This window comes from Penaeus vannamei, chromosome 31 (assembly GCF_042767895.1).
Source record: "Penaeus vannamei isolate JL-2024 chromosome 31, ASM4276789v1, whole genome shotgun sequence".
NCBI classification, from domain to species: Eukaryota; Metazoa; Arthropoda; class Malacostraca; order Decapoda; family Penaeidae; genus Penaeus; species Penaeus vannamei.
In genome coordinates this window covers 28,315,672-28,325,671 of record NC_091579.1, presented here as the reverse complement: position 1 = coordinate 28,325,671, position 10,000 = coordinate 28,315,672, and the positions used below count along the sequence as shown (strand labels likewise).

At 53.1% G+C, this 10,000-nt stretch overlaps 1 protein-coding gene and 1 long non-coding RNA gene across 3 annotated transcripts in view; both read left to right on the top strand.

The window, feature by feature from the left end:
• The window catches only part of LOC113805664 (homeobox protein extradenticle), a gene marked incomplete at its 3' end in the record, with an annotated part of 433,120 nt that overhangs the window by 353,468 nt on the left and 69,652 nt on the right, over positions 1 to 10,000 (top strand).
• Positions 1 to 10,000, top strand: part of LOC138867617 (uncharacterized) — a 102,237-nt gene that overhangs the window by 90,612 nt on the left and 1,625 nt on the right. The window lies entirely within an intron of this gene.

Here is a 10,000-nt window from a genome sequence, read left to right as displayed (position 1 = left end):
CTAGATCCGAGGCTCACCCTGGGGTCCGCCATCGCCTCCCTGGCGTTGGCCCTCGGCGAGATCACACTCCGGAACTCCTCCTCTGCCTCTCTCGATGCAGTCTTTGCCAGACGAATTAGCACGTCCTCCTTCGATGGCAAGACCGGCAGTGGCTCGAGTTGCTACGCGTAGCAGTAGCAACATCATCTTCGATAACGTCAGTGCATCTTGCACTACCAAATTCATCATCGCTATCGCCATCGCCCGCGTCTCGGGTCAAGAAGCACAGTTGCCGCCCTCACAGCAGTCGTCTTGCTCCCCCAGCACAGCAGTCAGCCTCGCCATTCGAATCCCCGGCCACAGCCACCGCATAGCTAACGTCCACGGCCTCCTGTATTGGCTCGGGGATGGCTTGATCCTCCGCAGCTCCTCTCTCGGGTCCTCAGGGCAGGGAAGCAGGAGGAGGAGGGACGCGGAGGAGGCTCCTTCGCGCTGGGCCGCAGATGAGCGTGGGATGCTTCGCCGTCGTCCAGTTTGCTTGGACGTGTTCATGCTTTCGGCCTTCGGAGAATTTCATCCTTCGCGGCACAGAAGCGAAATGGTGAGCAAGGTTTTAGGACAGTATGTTAAATGTGGCACGGCAGAGGCGGTGATGGCAGGGGCTGGCACGGAGCCAAAGTGCCGACGCTTGGCAAAAAATGGCACGCAACCCACACCCATAATCACATCAAGACTCCGAGCCGCGATGTGCCGTTCATGTGGCGTTGATGTGAAAAGGGTAAATGCGAGGCGAAGAAGATATATGGAGGAGGAAGATGTGACAAGGCGATGGAGGAAGAGGGGAAGAAGGAGAGAAGGGGAGGAGGAAGGAAGAGTAGTTGTTCGGACTCCTCCTGTATTCCCGCCTTCTCTCGCATCCTCTGTACATTATTAGATCCAATTAAGCTGAGATTATATCCCAAAGGTCAATGGCTTTTCTTTAGGAGGTTCAGAATGACCAAGGCTAATCAAAAACATATTTGTATGCATTGAAGGAGATAATAAGTCTATTGATCCGCCCGACTGATGTGGCTCATTGTTTGTTAGGATGGATATGCTCGGTAGAAGAACCCGGTTATAGCGACGTCGACATTTGCGGCTACATCCACTAACTCAGTTCTCTAATTATTTAACACGGCTGCCTGGGTTGCCGAGCTGCGCACCTTGAAGGTAACACGGCAGCAGAACGAATCCTCTTGATGTATTACATGTCTTCTTAAAGAGAATGCCCTGTCGTCGCTTTTTTGTCTTTTCTTTTTGGGCGAAGCAGCGGCAGTTTTAATGAGGGGATGATTTAGGGAAAACGCCGTCGAGATCCCCTCGCCAGGCTCGAGGACCGGCTGCTGAACCCTACATGCTCTCAGGTGTATGGCGGGCCTACTGTTCTCGGCAACGTCCTTACAATAGTCTACCGAATCAATACTATAGGATTTTCCAGGGCGGTTAGGCCCTTCTTGGGGTTCTCGCACCGAGGGCTTTGTGGCCCAACATCAAAGATCTTCTCGGAGCTTGTTGTCGCGTGTGCGCTGCGTGCGGGGTGCTGTTGGTGCGAGGAGGGCTGGTGTGTGGGCATCGTGCGCCCTTTGTTTTATTACCATGGCAATGATCGGCATTTAATGGATGCGTAGTTTAATCTTGCATTTTAATTTCAGTTGATGATAGTAAGGCAGTCTTCTAACGATGGTATTTAACGCCATGAGCATGCACATGCGATAGACATGGAAGGGCAGTTTGCATGCCCTCCCTCCTCCTCCTCCTCCCCCTCTTTCGGTACTCATCTCGGGGTGTCAGGAAGTATCACACGAGGTGCCTGTCACCGCTACTTTATGGCTCCTCGTTTTCGGGCATCATGGGATATGGATTGTACACATCCCTATCTCGGCGAGAGGGGAGAAGGGCGCCGCACTCTTTTGTGGAGATGTAGCGTCGACAGTATACTACGTCAAGATTAAGGCCGCCGCCACGACTGATGACTTGGAATCTGTTTTGCGGCCCTTATGCCAAGCGTTTGTTGACGTGCGCGGGTGGCGCGAGAGGGACTGCTGACATTTGCGCTTTGACAGGGCCCTCCTTAAGAGCGCGGGACTTTTTCTGTTCTTTGTAAGTCATCGGGAGAATACAGGTAACTCGTGAAGGACGCGGGAAACCGAGGCGGCGAGGCAGACGAGGCGTCTGATGGCATGGTGTCGAGTGGCCTGGCACTAGGCCTTACGGCACCTGGGGCGATCGCGCTGGTTTTTGTGCGTGTGTTTGTTTAGTCTTGTTAGTAAGGATCCTCGTTTGGCCCGAAGGACGTGCAGGCCGTCGCGAGGCAGCGGCCTGCCGCACTGCCGAAGGGAGAGCAGGCGTTGCCAGGCGCTGATGGCGAGTCTTGAAGAAGTTAGTGGTGTAATGTGGTGTGAGTGTACATGTGAGTGCGGTGAGTGTGTATGGTAGTGCGTGTGTGTTAGGGGGTGGAGTGTGAGGGGCGGAGAGCCATTGTCGGCGGTGGATCAATACTTTACTACTGTACTCACGCCGCCGCCGCCGCCGCCGCCGCCCCGCATCCTCTCTCGGCCGGAGGACCCAAGACCCCCACGCTCCTGCTTCAGCACCCAGGTTCCTGCATGCCCACGCGCCGTACCCCGCTCTCTGCCAGCCGTAGCTCTCCTCGTGCCCACGCACCCTCTCTTCCCTCTCTTCGCCACGTGCCCTTCCCTCCACCCCGCGACTTCTTTCGCGTCTTGTCACGTGACCATCAAGCTGTTCTTCTTCTTCATTCTCTTGTCGCGTTCCTGTCGCCCGAGGCATCATCGCAGTCCCTCGTCATAGGTTGACTGCGCCCCTTGACTCCTTTTATTGTTATCGCTATTTTTAGCTTCCTTCGTGGCAGATTGGCAAATAGCATGCGGATAAGACTTCCTTATTAACGCACAACAGGACTCATCACTTCCTCGCTGCAACAGTCGCGTCTCGACATTTTCCCCAAGAACTGCGCTCGCACCTGCCTTGACCTCGTCCCGGAGGCTGTGCCCTTTCCGAGCGGGTGCATTGCGGGCTCCCAGAGCACCCTCAGGTACTGAGTCTTAATTCATGGAAGTAATGAATCTCAGAGTTGGTAAGGTGTGGCGGTAAGGTTAAGGTGAGTCCATAAATGTCAGACGTGTGTGAGGAGCGCGTCAGTCCGGGCCGCTGGGAGATGTGGCGACGTTTATGTGGTGGCGACGTGTCTTTAATGTTCCCCTAGTCTGTCATCTTCGGCCTCTCCAGGGCCCCCGCCGACACTTCATGCCCGTGCAGCTTCATGCCACTCTGCATGCCACGAGGTGATTTAGAAGACACGGAAAACAAATTTCTACTTCGCGTGTCGTTTAATAGGTCGTCCGTCGGCCGAGCGGATCCGATAAATTATTTCGGCGCCTGATTGAATACTCCCAAAAATTGAAAAGTCATCCGCGCCCTGTCAACCTGGATCATCTTCTTCCCTCGCAGACGCCGCCAGACGCCCTTGGCCCACCTTGTTCCCTCCCTCCCCGCTCCCCTGCCCCTCCCTCCGTCCCTGCTCCCCTCCCTCTCCTTCCGCCATCACTCCAACAACAACACCAATCTCCTCACTGGAAGCACCCCCAGCAATGAAGCAATGGGCTCGTCAAGTGGGTGAAAAGTCCAAGTTTACAGGAAGGCGATGGCCTCTTCCGCATTACCGCGCGATGCCGCAGAAAATTCCCAGTCCCTATGGCTATTTCAAAGTCGTAAACCCCGCGCGCGAATCTGGGGGCTGGTGGACTCCTGCTGCTGGGACAAGAGGGGGCTAGGGGCGGGCTCCCTTGGCCTGGGGGAGGTGTGGGACTTCCCTCTCCCCTCCCCTTGTCCTCCTTCTCCCCCCACCCTCCTCCTTCTCTTTCTTCTTATTCTTATTCTTATTCTCCTCCTGCTGCTGCTGCTGTTGCTACTGGGACATGGAGATGGAGAGCCTCTCTTCGTCGAGAGGGCGAAGGATTCCTGAAGCTGAGAAAATGAAGGGAGGCTGACGTTTGGAGTAAGGGCTCCCGCTGTGGGAAGTAGCTCCTGAGGGTGGGAATGTAGTCGCGGCCTGGGAGAGGTGCAGAGGGCGAGGAGCAGGAGGAAGGGTGGGGGAATAAGAGGAAGGAAAAAGCAAGTTATAAGGGGAGGCAATTAGAAAAGGGAGGGGGGGACCGGAGGGGGAGGAAGAGGGGCAAAAGCAGACGAAATGAGTCTCAAGGAAACATAAATATGATTGCTATACACTTAGTCAGTTGATGTGCGTGAGGTGAGCGATGATATCTGGGCGGAAATGAAGTTCGTCAGGTCGAGGAAACAACTATTTTGGGAAAGTGACACTGGGGAAGTTACGTTGTCCTCTGCGTAATACACATCCACCAAACTTTTTCCCCACAATCGCCCTCCATTTTTCTTTATTGTTTCCGCGTTTGATATCGATGTTGTATAATCAGATTAGCGGCTCTATACTGTGGAACTTTCGCTGCTGATGACGTTGAAAGGGTTGTCGAGTGCGGTGTCGATCTGGCGGGTCAGTCGTGTCCGGACGGTGGCTTCGCCTCGGTTGTTGCTGCGATGTATCTTGATTTTTTTGTTTGTTTGTTAGTTTGTTTGTTTTTGTGTGTGAAAAAATGCACTCTGCACCACTTGGCATCGCAGGACAAGGCTCTTTCCTGACCGTGTCCAAAGGCCATAGCGCGCGGAAGCCTCTGAACGCGGCGCCGATGTCGGAATGTCACGTCATTATGTGAATGTCATTTCAACCTCCCAGACGGAGAAAGGTCATGCGGCCCTGGCTCGCGTACGATGACGATACGCAGCCCGCGACCCCGAGACGCGTCGCACGGCAGGGAAAGAGCCCTCCCTGGCCGACGTCGCGTTCCCCGGGACTTCACTGTTGCTCTTCCAGACATTTGCATTTTTATAGCAATGTTAACCGCATTCCGGTTTTGCTCAAAGAGAGCTGGATTATTTTTACGAACCTAATGCGGATTTCTGGTATTTACTGTGATTGTTTTGGTTCAGAGACGGCCGATTAGAGTGGCCTGGGTATTAGGAAGTCAGTTTTGAGTTCCAGTTTCGAGATGAGAGAGAGAGAACGAGTGAGACGAGAGAGACAAGAGAGAGATACGAGGGAGAGGGAGAAAGAGAGAGAGAGATACGTGGGAGAGAGAGAGAGAGAGAGAGAGAGAGAGAGAGAGAGAGAGAGAGAGAGAGAGAGAGAGAGAGAAATACGAATGAGAGAGAGAGAGAGGGGGGGGGAGATATTAGAGAGACAACGAAGGAGACGAGAGGTTTAAGTTCAAGCCTACAAGACCTCTTACAAAAGGCTTAGGAAAGGCGAGGACGGGCGACGAAAGAGCGGAAGAGACGAGGGCGGCGTCATCATCGTCATCGTCATCGTCGTCGTCATCGTCGTCGTCATCATCGTCGCCGCCGCTCCGTCCCAAGCATTGTGTACTTACGCGCAAACAGTCACACGAGTAAATGAAGCGAGAGAATTAACGGGCCATGGACAGGGATACACAAACAGACAGAGAGAGAGAGGAGGCGTTGGTAGGCGGGTTCCATGGGAGGACAAAGAAGGGTTGGAAGAGACGAGGAAAAAGGGAGAGAAGGAGGGCGAAAACGATGGGGGTGGAGAGAGATGATGGCGAAGAGGGGTGAGTGGAGAAGAGACAAGAGAAAAGGAATAAGAGAGAGAGAGAGAGAGAATTAATACAAACGAGAGGAGAGAGCGATAATAACGGCATAAAGAGGAGAGAGAGAGAGAGAATACAAACAAGAGAGAGCGAGAAGAAAGGAATAAAGAGGAGACGAGGAGAGAAAGAGAGGGAGAGAGAGAGAGAGAAGTGAGATACACAGAAGGGATCGAGGAGGAGAAGCGGGAGCGAGGGAGCTGTAAAAGGCTCCACTTGCCCGAATAAGAAACAAAGAGAGCGGCGGCACATCTGGAGAAGCGATCCCCCTGTCCCTCCTCCATACAAATCATCGTGTTGGGAGATTATGGAGGACCCGGCTACAATCCCTCCCCTGCTTCCTCCTCATTTTGCAAAAAAAAGGGAGAATGGAGTACGCGGAAGAAGGATCGGGCGCCCGGGCTCGGCGGGAAGGCAGGAGGTACACAAGTAAGAACTGGAAAGGGGGCGAGATGGGTGTCGAGATCTGTGGATGTGCGTGTGGATGTGGATGTATATGTGGCTGGATTCTTGTGTATGTTTAGACGTTTGTGTATGTACTGAATGTAAGTGCTCTCTAGCACACAAATCAATGTGTACACATGTGCGTGCATATTTATGTATGTATATATTTTTTTGTAGATATACACGTGTATGTAGAAATACCACCGCGACATTAGTGTGATAAAAATACAGAAAGTATGAAGAACATTCCCAGAGTGTGTTGAAATAGAGAGACAGAGAGAGACAGAGGGGGAGACAGGGAGAGAGAGAGAGAGACAAACAGACAGAGAGAGGCAGAGGGGGAGACAGGGAGAGAGACAGACAGAGAGAGGGAGAGACAGAGGGGGACAGGGCGAGAAAGAGAGAGACAGAGGGGGAGACAGGGAGAGAGAGACAGACAGACAAACGCGGACGGACCGAGAAATGAAAAGTCTAGAAGGAAAGCGAGGAAGGAGCGAGGGGACACCGAGGGCGACAGATGGAAGGGGGAGAGGGCGGAGAGCCGGGAAAGGAAGGGGGAGCGCAGACGGTCGACAAAAGGGAGAAATAGAGGCAGAGGGCGAGAAAGAGAGAGAGAGAGAGAGGGAGGTAGCGGTGACATAGGGGGGGAGAGGGAGAGGGGACGGGGGGAGGGAATTGGGAAGGAAATAGGGGAGAAGAGAAGCAGGCGGGCGAGGGAGGAGAGGAGGGGTCGAGCGTATGAATGAAGGGAGAATGGAGGAATATTGTTAAATAGGAGCGGGATGAATGGAGGGGAAGGAGAGCATTAGCGGATTGAAAACGGGGGAATCCTCCAGGAACTGATGTATGGCGAATAGTTAGGGATCGTAGTAAAGTGGGAAGCATTCAGATCTTGTGCAATTACGAGTGAGGTCTTAATGGCAGGGAGAACAGGAGGAGGAGGAAGAGGGGAACAATGCGACAAAGTGTGATGAAGGAGGTGTGTGCCATGACCGAGTAAAAGTTGGGGGAAGGACAGATAACAAGAACCGCGAGGGGTAAGGTGAAGGGTAGCCAAGGAGAGAGGGAGAAGTGCCACATCTGCCTGAAATATTTAAGAAAGGTTGAGGGGTAACTTACGGCAGTGGACGAGCAAGGAGGAGAGTGTGTGTGCCTCTGGGTGTGTGTGTGTGCGCGTATGTGTGTGTGAGGGTGTGAGTGTATACGTGTGTGCGTGTGTGTGTGTGTGCGTGTGTGTGTGCGTGTGTGTGTGTGAGGGTGTGAGTGTATACGTGTGTGCGTGTGCGTGTGTGTGTGTGTGTGTGTGTGTGTGTGTGTGTGTGTGTGTGTGTGTGTGTGTGTGTGTGTGTGTGTGTGTGTGTGTGTGTGTGTGTGTGTGTGTGTGTGTGTATACGTGCGTGTGGGTGTGAGGGTGTGTGTGCTCGTCTCGAGGCGGCGGAGAGATGGGACGAGGATAAGAAATGACTGCGAAGGCGAAGGAAGGGACGAGGGCGTGGAGATGAGGACCTGAGGGATGATCAGAAATAAATCAGGAGGCTTGGGGAAGAGACGAAGCCCGGTAATGGCGAAGGCGACGTACAGACGGGAAGGGAGAGAGAGAGAGGGAGGGAGGGAGGGAGGGAGGGGGGGAGGGCGATTTCTAGGAAGTAAGGGGGGGCAAGGGTCACGGACGAGGAGTTTAGGGATGAAGCGTTCCTGATCGAAGGATGGCCATTATCCGCCGGGGAAAACGCGCGGACGGGCCGCAGGATCCGCGTACGAAAAGGAGAAACAAATAGAAAATGGCGATTGATTTATTCCCGCGCTGGAGATATCTAATATTCACCGGATTTTTTTAGGCCTAAAGTAGACGACACTCTGCTGTGAAAAAGATGCATGGATGCAGACGCTGATGATCCCTCTCCCCGGCGGGATCGAGGTCGGCGTGTCCTCCTCCTCCTCCTCCTGCTGCTGCGTCTCCTCACGCCGTCCGGAGTCGTTTTAGATTCTCCTCCGAAAAGTGATCCTGAGCATCGGTTTGTGCGCTCACCCGACGCCCGCCGCCCGCAATAACAAACCGAGATGACTTGCAGTTTTATCTGGTCCCCCGGGGAATCCCAGTTCCTCGTGTTCCCCCGCCGGATTTCGTTGGGGGGGAGGGGGTAGATGAAGGTATTATGGGGGGAGGGAGAGGGGCGAGTGGGCGCAGATGGGAGGGGGCGGGGGGGAGGGTAAGCCATGGGAAAGGGACAGAGGGGGAGGAAGGGGACAGGGCGAGGGGGCGGGCGGGGGTGCCTCTGGGAAGAAGCAGCCAGCATCCGACGCGAGGAAGAAATCAACATTAGAACCGAATATTCCGTAAATCCTCGCGAGTTCCCTTCCTCCCCGCCCCCCCTCTCCTTCCTTTAAGAAGCCCTCCCCCCCCTCGCCCCCGCCCCTTATCGAGAATCCCTCGAGCGAACGGCGTGGCGCTCGGAGGCGTCTTCGAGGGCTGCGGGGCGAGGGCGGCCGTCGGCGCCCGTGTAAGGGAAATGGCCCAGATTACACCGCCGGAGGGGAGGCAGCCACCGCCAGGCGAACACCAAAGGGAAAAATGTGGGAGATTGCGCCGATGCCAAAACAAGAAATTGATCCTGTTATGTTCGAAATGCTAATGTGTGTGTGGATCTGGTGGCGCTTCGCTCGCGTCGGGTGGAAGATGTTTTCGTGCGCGCGAGGGCGAGTGTCTGCATGTGCATACATTTGGGAAATGCTTGGCATCATAAGCTGATATATGTATATACACATAGGTATGTATATATATATATATATATATATATATATATATATATATATATATATATATATATATATATATATATATATAAATTGTGTGTGTGTGTGTGTGTGTGTGTGTGTGTGTGTGTGTGTGTGTGTGTGTGTGTGTTTTTTTTACCTTTCTCAGTTCTCCATTCGTAAGACGCCTCACCACCCAGGTAACCCGTGCTGGTGACGGAGATTGCAGAACAAATCGCTGTGAAATTATCCATACTTTTAATTTACAATTCCCACAAACCATAAAGCAAAGGAGAGGCGGCGCGCGTCCGCAAACACAGTGTTTTTGGTGATGGTCATCGTCCCATTTTTCCCCTCTCGTAGGCAGGTGACGGGGGTGGCTCTCCTCGGGTTACTTTCCCCTCGATCCTCCCCGCGGCAGTAATCCCCGGGTGATGGGGATGAATGGCCGTCTCAGTGGGGCGTCCATCCCTTCTCCGCCGCCGCCCTTGCCCTATCCCCTTCAGCCCACTTCCCCTTCTCGCCTCTTCCCCTTCTTGCCTGTCCCTGCCCCACAGACACGGCTCTGTGCCTTGCCTATGTCCCTCCCCCTCCCCTGCCCCCGCCCCTCCTCCCCTCCTCCCCCGCGGCAGACGGAGGAGATGGACGGCTTTGGTCGTCATGTCAACTCTCGCATCAGAAAGAACATTGAATGTAAAGTTTTATTGCGCAAAAGTTTGTTGTCGGATGGGGATATGCTGATCAGTTTATTACGAACATTCACAATGGCGAAAGTTTACTTTAGGGATATGCATTCGCTCCTGTTTGTAACCATTAGTTTTTATTTTTTTATTTTTATTATTTTTTTTTTTATCCTTTATCATTGTTTCTATTGCTCTGATGTAAACTGGAAGGTTGTAAGACTTAACAGCTATACGACATCAGTTAAAAGTTGTATTACTGATTTTGTTTGATCTTTCATTATTGTTGCTGTTTGTTGTTGTGATTGTATTTTTTCTCATTATCGCCACCATGACCACCATCGTCGTCGTCGTCGTCGTCGTCGTCGTCGTCGTCTTCTTCTATGGAGATATAGTATATAAGAC